The sequence below is a fragment of the Ipomoea nil genome, unplaced genomic scaffold (genome assembly GCF_001879475.1).
Source record: "Ipomoea nil cultivar Tokyo-kokei standard unplaced genomic scaffold, Asagao_1.1 scaffold2115, whole genome shotgun sequence".
Taxonomy (NCBI): Eukaryota; Viridiplantae; Streptophyta; class Magnoliopsida; order Solanales; family Convolvulaceae; genus Ipomoea; species Ipomoea nil.
In genome coordinates, this window is record NW_017618543.1 from 550,001 (window position 1) to 562,081 (window position 12,081).

Genomic DNA, 12,081 nt, shown 5'->3' on the forward strand with positions numbered 1-12,081 from the left:
AAAGTATTAACTGTAAGTAATTAAAAGAAACTAAATGAAAATATATGTAAATAGCACTAGGATATACACAGGGGCGAATGGACATTGTTGCTACAAGGGGCCGTGCCCGCCCCCCCCCCCCCCCCCCCCCCCACCATGGAAAAAAAATTATTAATATACTAATATATGGGTGGATGATTTAGAGGCGTCTTGGGCCCTTGGTCCCCCTCTCCCCAAAAAAATTATTAATAGTATACTATTATTTTTTTGGCCCCCTTCACCAAGGCAAATTATGTTCTTTAAAGTAGACATGGTTCCAAAACTGTTCATATATAATTATGAATATATAGTTCAAAAATTATGAACATATAGTTCTATAATTATGAACATAGAGTTGTGAACATAATTATGAACATATAATTTTGTAATTATGAATATAGAGATTCAATAGTTGTGAATATGAAGTTCAAAAATTATGAATATATAGCTTTATAATTATGAACATATAGTTCAGTACTTATGAACATAGAGTTTTGTAATTGTGAAATATAGAGTTAAATAATTATGAATATGAAGGTAAAAAATTATGAACATAGAATCGTGTCCACCTTGCAAGGTGGATACGGTTCCACAGCATAACGATTGCTTCACCAAAGTATCTGCACTCTCCAAACAAAAACTTTTAAACTAAGCTTTCAAAATCTTATTTGATTCGCAACTAGCCCTGGCCAAAAATATGATTTCTTTTTCTTGAACATACACAATCAAATATTGTCTAACATGCTCAAAATTTCTTCTTTCTTGAAATATGTATAAGCCAAAAATATGGCTTATACATATTTCTTATTCTTTTTTTTTTTTTTTTTTTTTTTTTTTTTTTTTTTTTTTTTTTTTGGGTTTAGGATAGTTAGAAAAACACTTATAACAAAAAATACATTATTTTTGTATTTAATGTATATTATTTTTGTACTGACACTCAGTACAAAAATAATACACATCCCTTGAATACAATGTACATTATTTTTGTACTGAATGTACAAAGTATTTAATAATTTGCTCTATACAAATTTTCTTCATTTTTTTTTATTATTATTATGTACATTCAACACACAAATAATGTACTTTTAGCACATTAAAAATGTACTTTCTTTTATGGTCCATACAACACTATGTGGAGCATGGTTCAAAAAATAATTTGTCGAGCACCTACAATATAAATAAAGTATGCAAACAAGTTTTCAATAATCTGTAGCACAATTTCAATGTTACATAGTATTTAATAATTTGCTCTATACAAATTTTCTTTATTTTTTTATTATTATGTTATATCGTTTAATTATATTATTATTATCTATGACCGTGCATCGTATGGGTGCAAATACTAGTTTAATTACAATATCAAGACTGTTCATTCCCAAATAAACAGATTAATAACATTATAAGATTAAGAAATCGAAAAGAAAAAAAAACTTAAAAGAAGATAAAAGAATAGAATAGGCATGGTAGCAATATTAAATTACAGAACCTGGACAGACGGACAGTTCACTCTACAATAACAATTAATAACTAACAATTATTAGTTTGTTTACAAAAAAAAAAAAAAAAAGAATTATTAGTTTAGCTATAAATAGTTCAAACATCTGAAAGCCAATTCCTCAAATGAAAGGTTCTGCCAAAATCCTCTAAATTGTTATCCAAATGGACAGGACCACAACATCGCTATAGTTCTCGCCTGAAGAAGTGTTATGATATTATTCTTTGTGGAAAATCAATTTTCAGTATTCATGCATATTGAATATTCTCTGCAAACTTTAAAAAAAAAAAAGTCTTTGAAGCTATGAATTTATGATAGTTATACGAAGCAAGAGGAAGCAAATAGCAGATAAAAAGGTAATTTAACTTTAATTTCTTTATTCTAAATATTTTCTGCAAACTATTCAAAAAAAAAAAAGTCTTTGAAGTTATGAAGAAATTTGCAACAGTTATACGAAGCAGGAGGAAGCAAATATCAGATAAAAAGGTAAGTTAAATTCATACCTTCAATTCCTTTATTCTTCTCTACTCATTCGTTCATATGTTGATTTTTTTCTTTATTCATACCCCTCCTAGACACAAATCATTATATTGAGGCTTATCTTTATTACATATCCATCTAATTTTTACCTTTCTTTTTCTACAATTTAGTCGAAAATCTACAGTTTCTATACCAGAAGAAACTTAGTGGCTATGAAGAAATTAACATCTTCCACAACCATTGGCAAGAAGAAGAAAATCAGTTCAATTAATCAAGTTTAGTCCACCCTACTTTTATATTGACTATTAAATTTGTTGGAAATGTGTACTTATCTTAGTAATAAAATGCATGATCTTAATCCGTGGCTGATATATGTCTGCATTAACATGAACATGTACATAGAGCTCATATTAGAATTAATAACCTGGAAAGCTTTGTTGAAATCTAAAAAAGAATTCTGTCTAGAAAAATTGTATGATGATTCAAATATTGTATGGTGATTCAAATAAGAATTCTGTCTAGAAAAATCATAATTTAGATATACATGGTAATAACATCTATTTAGGAAAAACAGTTCGGGAATCCAAAAAACTTATCGAACTTAGAAAAATATAATATAACCAAGGAAGTTGTGTATAATTAAATTTTATTCATAAATTATAAAGAATCATACAACTGTCAACGAACCTAAGATACTAAAATATCTGTTACATTACAGATTCCAATTAGAATACAAACTCTTATTAAATCAGAAGCCAAAAAAAGATATCAATACAAAAAATATGACCAAAATAAGCTGTTGTGGGTAAGAAGCATAAGGGCTATTACATACTAAACAATAAGCTAATGTTGGTGATAATGAACCACAATCGATTTAATATCCGTAAAATAATATTTATATATATACACACGAAATATATAAAAAATATTATTGGATATATATCCGAAATATATATATACACACAAATATATATAAAACGGACCCAACGGTTATATATACATGTATATCTACGAAAAAGATATACCAATATATATCAACCAAAAGAAAATATAATCCTTAGATTATAATTCCAAAACAACAAGAAAGAACGGATTTTTGCTTAGAGCATAATCCAAAACAAGAAAGAAGGAGAAGGAAGAAAGATTCGTGCGAGTTAGGCAAAGTGCCTGTCTTTCCTTAAAACCTTATTTGCCACCTCCCAAAAGTGCTAGGAGCGTTGTGGCCTAGGTTTCCCAGGATAAAATGTACAACGGTTCGACGTTTGAGCACCCAAACGAACGAACCCGGCGAACAAGAGCACGGGCAAAACACAGCTTCAAGAATGGAGTACGAGCAGAATTTTTGAGAAGAAAAAGTGCTTATCTTTGTGTGTTGTGTACTCTCGTGTTCTTCCCTCACTAGTTGTCTCTCACTATGCAGGGTGAAAAGCCTCTACTCCCACTACACTCTTATATAGGAGGTTGGTACTTAATAGCATTATTATGACACATTAACCAACATAAATTCAATTTAAAAATTGAATTATAACGTTTGAAACGGTCGTACTTATTATCGAAATAATATCAACGGTCACGAACTTAATATCCGATTAATTCGTACCGACCATAACGACCCGTTTCAAATATCTGAGTGACCGAGAAGTCCGTACAAACCCGAAAGGTTAACGAATTGGGACCGAAAACCACAGCTGAATGGTCCGCAAAGTACCGAAACGGTGTGGCACGAATCAATGCATATAGCATTGACTCGTGCTCAGCACGAAAGTAGCTCACACGAAAGGAGCTCAAAAGCTTAATTCACTAATTAAGCTTTCAATGTTTTAATTGCATAACTTTCGTCCATGCAAGCTTTCGTTCATGCATAATGCATCACCCCAATTTTCATAATTAAGCTTTCAAAGCTTATCAAATTTAAGTTGCACGTGATGTGCTGCCATCACATGCATAGTGTTTTAATAATTTAAATACTAGCATGCCTGATTGGCACAACACGAAAGTGCTACAACGAAACATAAGTAGCACGAATCTAATGCTAATTCTTGATTAGCATTAATCTTAAATTTTGACTTCTCTCAAATAAGTTCACTTTGAGAATCAATTTCTCATTCACCTATTACCCATTTTGAGCGTACATTATATCAAATTCTTCGTCTCACTACGAAGAACCCGAATCCACATTAACCCGACCCAAATCGGAAGTGGATCCCACATATATTTGTACCACAAAATAATCACTCAAAATATCATTTTAATGCTATTTTTCCAACAATCCCCCACATGAATGAAAATTGAATTTCAGGGTATTTTGAAATCGGAAACAACTGTGTTTAACGGTCGATCCCTGCATAGGATAGGTAGGGATCACTATACCCTTTGAACCTTCCTTTGTAAAGATATGTTTACTCTACTGGCTGTACGGTAGAACGCAATGTCTTTGAACCGACTGCCGTTTGTGTAGACGATGACATATCTCACACAGGAACCTCCCAACCATGCTCTGTTCTCATGAGTGTGCCCATTTTGGTCGTGGGTCACCGTCCTGGTTCTGCAAGAGTTTGTGAAGAATTGTGCCCATCAATTCTCCTTTGAAGCGACCCTCACTTCTCTCTCACATAGGTGATTCTTTTCCGAGTATCCCGCATACTCACACATGTCAACCGACATTCGAATCATTAAAGCATCAACATGCTAACCTTGCGCGGGAGTCACTGTTTCTAACGAGGAGTGGTAGGGAGTCCGAGACCCCCACAGTGACACGCTCCGTTCCATAATTTAGTTGTCCCATTGAACCTAGGTGCCAGCTAGGTTGGGTATCCACTATAGAACTTTTAGTCCAAGGGCTTTAGACCCATTCCTCGTTCCAATTTCTCCACAACCATTTGCTTACCCTCGGGTTAGCGAGTTAGCGGCCGCTACGTTATCTTTTGACATCACGTAGTCAATAGAGATAACTCCCGTTGTGAGAAATTGTTTAATGGTATTATATCTACGACTTATAAGTCTAGACTTACGATTCCACATTTAACTCTGTACTTAACCAATTTTGGCTTGACTATCGCAATGCACACAAATTGGAGGTACGAGTTCACCACTAGGAACATTCTCGAAATAATGGCATAACCATTCGGCCTACTCGTTCGCGACACGAGTGTAAGGCTCTCAGCTTTGATCCCGTCGGATCTTAGCTATCACAAATTCATTTCGAGAATTTCCGTCCAACCGACTGCACTGGCCTACGTAAGGACGTAGCCTTTAATGGACTTAGTATCCTTTGATATCCGTGCTATATTTTCCAAGTACAGCTAGATATCTCACTTAGTGCAGTCCAACGTCACGAGCATACCTTGAGTATCTCATAACTTTCACTATTGCCTTCTAGTGCATAACACTAGGGTTACTCGTATGTCACCGAGTTCGTTAACCACTAAGGCAATATCCGGCCTAGTACAACCCATTTGATACAATTAAACTACCGATAATCTGAATGTATTCTCCGTGAGAAGTACAATCTCCGAGATTATTGGCTAGTTGTACGTTAGTATCTAACGGTGTCCAAGCCACTTGATTAACATCCTTTGTAAGGATTTAATCAACACAATGAGATTGGCTTAACACGAGACCATACGGTCTTCTCACAATTTTAATCTCAAAGATTAAATCTGCCAAGCCCACACCTTTGATCGCACGTCAAATCTCAATTTAACATGTTCTCGGTAGAATTGATCATGTGATGGTTACTACCCACGTTGAGTTTGTCGTGTATAGACAAATAGTGATAACCTCATCTATCGTACGCATTACGTAGACATTTATCACATTTATTTATACTAAACTCGTGACACATCATTGTATGATAAAAACTTACATGCCAAGTACTAAGGCAATTGTTTCTTCAAACCAAACAATGATCTCACCAGTTACACACTTTCTTTCCATAGCGCGGAACCACGAAACCCTTGGGTTGTTCCATGTCTATTAAGAAAGCGATACATCCATTTCGATAAACTTCCAAGTCTCGCTAAACAGCTCTTGGGAAGTATCATCCTAATGGATTTCATCCTCATCACAAGAGAATATATATTGAAGTAACTGTGGCACTCGCGTTGCATGTAATTTAAAATTACAAGCTCAGCCATTTTACTTCGATATAACTAACCGGTTTTATCTTCCGACTAGTGATCCCGAGGTTTTACAACCTGGAGGAAGAACGACCAGTTCCAAGTATGATTCTTTAAGATAGAATCTACTTCACTCTCAATAGCCTCTCTCGGGTTGGTCCATCTGTAGAAGTCACAACTTCTACATACGTTCGAGGCTTGTTTTCTAACAACCTTGTCAGAAAATCCAATTTATTTTCTAGTAAACAAGTTAGAATATGCGCGTCACATTCTAGCATGTACGTCAGAAAATCTGGACCAAAGGATTGTTCAATCCTAGCTCTCTTGCTACGTCTAGCTTTGAGCTCGGGTTCTCTTTCATACCCTTCAACCATAGCTACGCCGAAAGTTCCTTTCAACGTGCTAGGTCCTTTATTGAATCTTCACAAAAATACATTTTCCAAAGAATGATGAATTTCTTGATTCAATTTATTGTGTTCTTATGTACATCCAGAGCGTAGGACTCGTGTACTAAGAACCAAAACGCCTTTGGCAATACACCCCCACATTTCAGGCATTAGTAGGAAAATTTCCTACGTACCCACAATTCGTAAGAATTTCATGCGGGTAACCTTATTTAAAAGGTACTTACTTGCCCAAAGTATTGTCTCACCCCACATACTATGAGGTAGACCCGAACTTATCAACGCCTTGATATTTATGTTCGGTAACAACGTTCGATTGAGGTGAATACCGTATCGTACTTTCGAGTACAATACTAACGCTTTCGCAGAAATCACCAATAGGTGTTTCATATTCACTACATCGATCGTTCGTAACCGCATTAATCCACGATTAATTTGGTTTATCTCTTTTATTCTTATAAAGAATAAACATGTGCTACACGTTAGCACATCTCGTAGAAGCTGACGGGTTAGCCTTTACAAATCCATTCGGTTTTGACCGAAAGGCCACAAACCCGAACCAGTTCTTCCGAAATTGAAGCACGAATCAGTGCTTAGTAGTGAAGCACGAAACATGCTATACCAAGCACGAATCATTGCTTCTAAACTAACGCATCGATTCCAAAGCAATCTTTATTGCTTTAAATTATAAACTCACAACAACCTTTCGTTGCTTAATTTATAAATACAGTGCTACCTAGCACAAGGATTATTAGCTAATTACTCAATTAACCAAACCTCCTTTTGTGCTAATCACATAACACTTTTACAACGCTAAATTTAATTAGCCACATACTATACGAAAGGTTTAAGCTAAGTACATTAGCATTAGGACCAATCATAATCTAGCACCTTTATTGCTATTACTAAAGCACCAAATGCTTAAGTTTTCAACACCTAAAGGTGCAGCCACCAAGTGGCCGAAAGTGTCTAATTAAGCACTCTACCTAGTGCTTAATAGCACTATTGCAGTGTTTTAATTTGCACTTCAAAGTGCCAAATTAAATTGCACTTTCCATTAGTGCTACAAAAGCACTATTCACCAAAACACAATTTGTCTCAAATTAAATATACTAGTATAATTTGAAATTTTTGATCAAGTTAATTATAACACAATTAACGAGAACAAATCAACCAAATTTTCCAACTAGTTGAATCAAACTCATATAATCATTCTTAGAATATTATTTAAAATATTCAACACTTGAGCTATGACGCTCTCGATTATATAGTTATTCCAATTTTTGACAAATTGATCCTTGAAATCCGTATCGTTCTACATGAACCTGAACCGAAGTTCGTTACGGGATTTCAATATGTAACACGCTTGTTACATTTCATTTTGGCCGTTAAGCCATTTTAGCATTTTCCACATAATGCCCCGTGATGCACTACGCACCCATATTGAATCATTTCATACATTTGACATTATTCTAGTTAATAATTCGTATGTACCAAGATTCAACTCAAAGGAACAATTATATTTTTATTCAAATAAAAATATTCCAAGGATACTACAACATTTATTCAAAATAAATAAATAGGAAAATATATTGGAAACACATTTCCTTATTCCTATCTCGTAGTAGTCCTTTAACCCGTGTGCCTCGTTCCATTTTCCAACCGTCCACTCCACAAAGGGTGGTCCATAGCGCACAGCGGGGGTACCTCGGTTGTGACCTCACTCGTCCAACCATCCACATGTCATGAACATAGCGAAATTGTCCTCAACCTTTTCACCAGGATGACGGTTCGCTTCATAGTGGCATTTTTCGTTCTTCTCGTAATCTTCTTGAAAGCTAAGCTTCCGCTTAAGTTTCCTTTGATTACGGTTGAAGTCATTGGTCACACTACAATAGTCCTCAGACCATGTAGTTATTACACCATCATAGGATCCTTCGTGGCTTTTAGCCGATCCACTAGACAACACAATAGGTACCAATTGTGTGCCATTAGCCACAGGTCTACCGGATCGTGAACCAAAGTTCTCCGGAGCACCATCGTGTGTTTTTGCAACTCCCATGGAAATATTATTTCCAACGTTGTTGCCATCAACTGGCATCACGGAATGTGCAACATCGTTGCCGTTCCGACCATTTGAATGTGCACCACGAGCAACATTCACGGATCCAACACTTTTGGAATCCATCGACTTGTTCATTATCAAAAGTATGTAAGGTTTTAAGATTGTTGGTGATAATGAACCACAATCGATTTAATATCCGTAAAATAATATTTATATATATACACACGAAATATATATAAAATATTATTGGATATATATCCGAAATATATATATACACACAAATATATATAAAACGGACCCAACGGTTATATATACATGTATATCTACGAAAAAGATATACCAATATATATCAACCAAAAGAAAATATAATCCTTAGATTATAATTCCAAAACAACAAGAAAGAACGGATTTTTGCTTAGAGCATAACCCAAAACAAGAAAGAAGGAGAAGGAAGAAAGATTCGTACGAGTTAGGCAAAGTGCCTGTCTTTCCTTAAAACCTTATTTGCCACCTCCCAAAAGTGCTAGGAGCGTTGTGGCCTAGGTTTCCCAGGATAAAACGTACAACGGTTCGACGTTTGAGCACCCAAACGAACGAACCCGGCGAACAAGAGCACGGGCAAAACACAGCTTCAAGAATGGAGTAGGAGCAGAATTTTTGAGAAGAAAAAGTGCTTATCTTTGTGTGTTGTGTACTCTCGTGTTCTTCCCTCACTAGTTGTCTCTCACTATGCAGGGTGAAAAGCCTCTACTCCCACTACACTCTTATATAGGAGGTTGGTACTTAATAGCATTATTATGACACATTAACCAACATAAATTCAATTTAAAAATTGAATTATAACGTTTGAAACGGTCGTACTTATTATCGAAATAATATCAACGGTCACGAACTTAATATCCGATTAATTCGTACCGACCATAACGACCCGTTTCAAATATCTGAGTGACCGAGAAGTCCGTACAAACCCGAAAGGTTAACGAATTGGGACCGAAAACCACAGCCGAATGGTCCGCAAAGTACCGAAACGGTGTGACACGAATCAATGCATATAGCATTGACTCGTGCTCAGCACGAAAGTAGCTCACACGAAAGGAGCTCAAAAGCTTAATTCACTAATTAAGCTTTCAATGTTTTAATTGCATAACTTTCGTCCATGCAAGCTTTCGTTCATGCATAATGCATCACCCCAATTTTCATAATTAAGCTTTCAAAGCTTATCAAATTTAAGTTGCACGTGATGTGCTGCCAGCACATGCATAGTATTTTAATAATTTAAATACTAGCATGCCTGATTGGCACAACACGAAAGTGCTACAACGAAACATAAGTAGCACGAATCTAATGCTAATTCTTGATTAGCATTAATCTTAAATTTTGACTTCTCTCAAATAAGTTCACTTTGAGAATCAATTTCTCATTCACCTATTACCCATTTTGAGCGTACATTATATCAAATTCTTCGTCTCACTACGAAGAACCCGAATCCACATTAACCCGATCCAAATCGGAAGTGGATCCCACATATATTTGTACCACAAAATAATCACTCAAAATATCATTTTAATGCTATTTTTCCAACAGCTAATACCAAGAAGCAGAAAGGGGGGACACCACTGCTTTTTGTATTATGTTCTGTAGAAGATGAGCATAAGACAATTCATAACAATAAGAAAGGCAACACCATAATTAATAAAGAGCCAAAACATCTTCAATTTTAAAATCATTGTAAATCCATCTGTTTCGATCAAGATCTGCAACCACTTTATACATGCATGATATGCATCTGTGGATGTACTTTAAATCCGAAACCTATCAAGTAGGATAAATGATTTTAAAGTTTTTTTTTTCATATATAACAATAAATATAAAATCGAAAAATGAAAAGTATATAATACCTTTTTGAACAAAATTCAACAAACACAGCTTTAAAGATCAGATTTCAAGAATATATTCAGCAAATTATTATAGATAAAAAAAGACCAATAAAAAAATCGATGAAGAGGGAAGAACTACTTAACTTCAGGTTTCTTGGGTGCTTGATCTTCGATTCTAGCTAAGCTTTTGATATGTATTTTCCCAGATTTGTACTCATCCACAGTGACTATTTCATTGAAACGCCACCTCGCCGGTAACATTTGTTGCTTTGCGATGATGGTGGAAGTGTTTAGAGAGAAGGACATTCCCAGCGGAGGTGAAGGAAAATGAAATGTACAGGGTTTTGAAAGAATAATTTATAATTGGGCTATTGGGCTCGGATTTTAGGGCTGAGAATTTTGGGTATAAAATGATAGGATTATATGTTTTGGAATGGGCTCAGCAGTACTGTTTTGCATTTAGTTCTAGATAATAAATTTTTAGTTCAAGTCTGATTTAATTTGTATACGGAGTATATGTTGTACATATATATAAAACTAGTATTTTTTTTATGCACGATGCGCAAAAAATAGGTGCCCAATATTAATACATTATATTAAAATTTTAAATTTATTTATATTTTAGATATTTAAATTATTCTAAATAATAATAATAATAATAATAATAATAATAATAATAATAATAATGTAATTTTTTTTTATAAATTTGATATTTATATTTATGTAATAATTAACATATAACTCAAATATTTAATGTGTATATATTATTATTAATGAAGAAGATAAGAAAATATATGGTGGAGGCATGTGCATGGTAACAATAGTGGAAAAAATAACGGAAGTTATAACGGTAGGGGTATGTTTGTCCAAAATATTTTAATGTACAACCTTTATAGCATAATGTACAAAAAAATTTAACGGAAAAACGGACATAAATCAGGGGTATAACTTTCATTCACACTTATTATGTTTTTAGATTTAGATATAAATATAAATAAAAAATGTTTAACTATATATCTTTTAGAGGACCTATTCTAAAATCTAAGCTCCATCCATTTGGAATGGTACCGGGAATGTCATAGCACTACATGATAGTTGGCTAGGTATAAATATATAATGTGCAGTATTTCTACATTACATGTATATAATCGTTTTATTTTTTTATTAACTTTATTTTTTGTTATTTATTTATTTTAATTTAGATATACGTGTTTATATGTGAACATATTTATTTATAATAAATATTTGGTTGATAGTTTCTTAAATCCATAATATATATACTTATTATATATTTATATTATTATATTTTATATTTTACTATTTATTGTCACTTCTTAATATACTACCACCACTAATGTTGTTTATAAAGAAGTTTTTATAATAATGTATAAGAATCAATGTTTTTTTAGTTGATTATATTTAAAAATAAAATTGTATTTTACTTCTTATACATTTCTTCCAATTTTATACATACTTATATCTGAAAAATTCATTTCAATACAATCTTTAACTATATTGTCTATATTTTTAAAATATTCTTCAATAGTATTATAACTTAGATTTTTCAACATTGATGCACGGGTAAATACTAGTATAATTAATAACTTAATAAATTTATTAGCAT

At 33.6% G+C, this 12,081-nt stretch overlaps 1 protein-coding gene and 1 long non-coding RNA gene across 2 annotated transcripts in view; one reads left to right on the plus strand and one right to left on the minus strand.

The window, feature by feature from the left end:
• Positions 1-6,208, minus strand: part of LOC109148492 (proton pump-interactor 1-like) — a 31,141-nt gene extending 24,933 nt beyond the window's left edge. The window contains exons 1-2 of the mRNA XM_019296240.1: positions 6,203-6,208; positions 639-645 (exon numbers count right to left, since the gene is read on the minus strand). The gene's annotated coding sequence lies outside the window, so the exon portion shown is untranslated. The remainder of the gene's footprint in view (positions 1-638; positions 646-6,202) is intronic.
• On the plus strand, positions 1,822-2,192 carry LOC109148496. The gene is made up of 3 exons (XR_002048807.1): positions 1,822-1,869; positions 1,962-1,999; positions 2,178-2,192. It is a non-coding gene; the product is annotated as an uncharacterized LOC109148496 (long non-coding RNA).
• Positions 6,209-12,081: the final 5,873 nt, after the last annotated feature.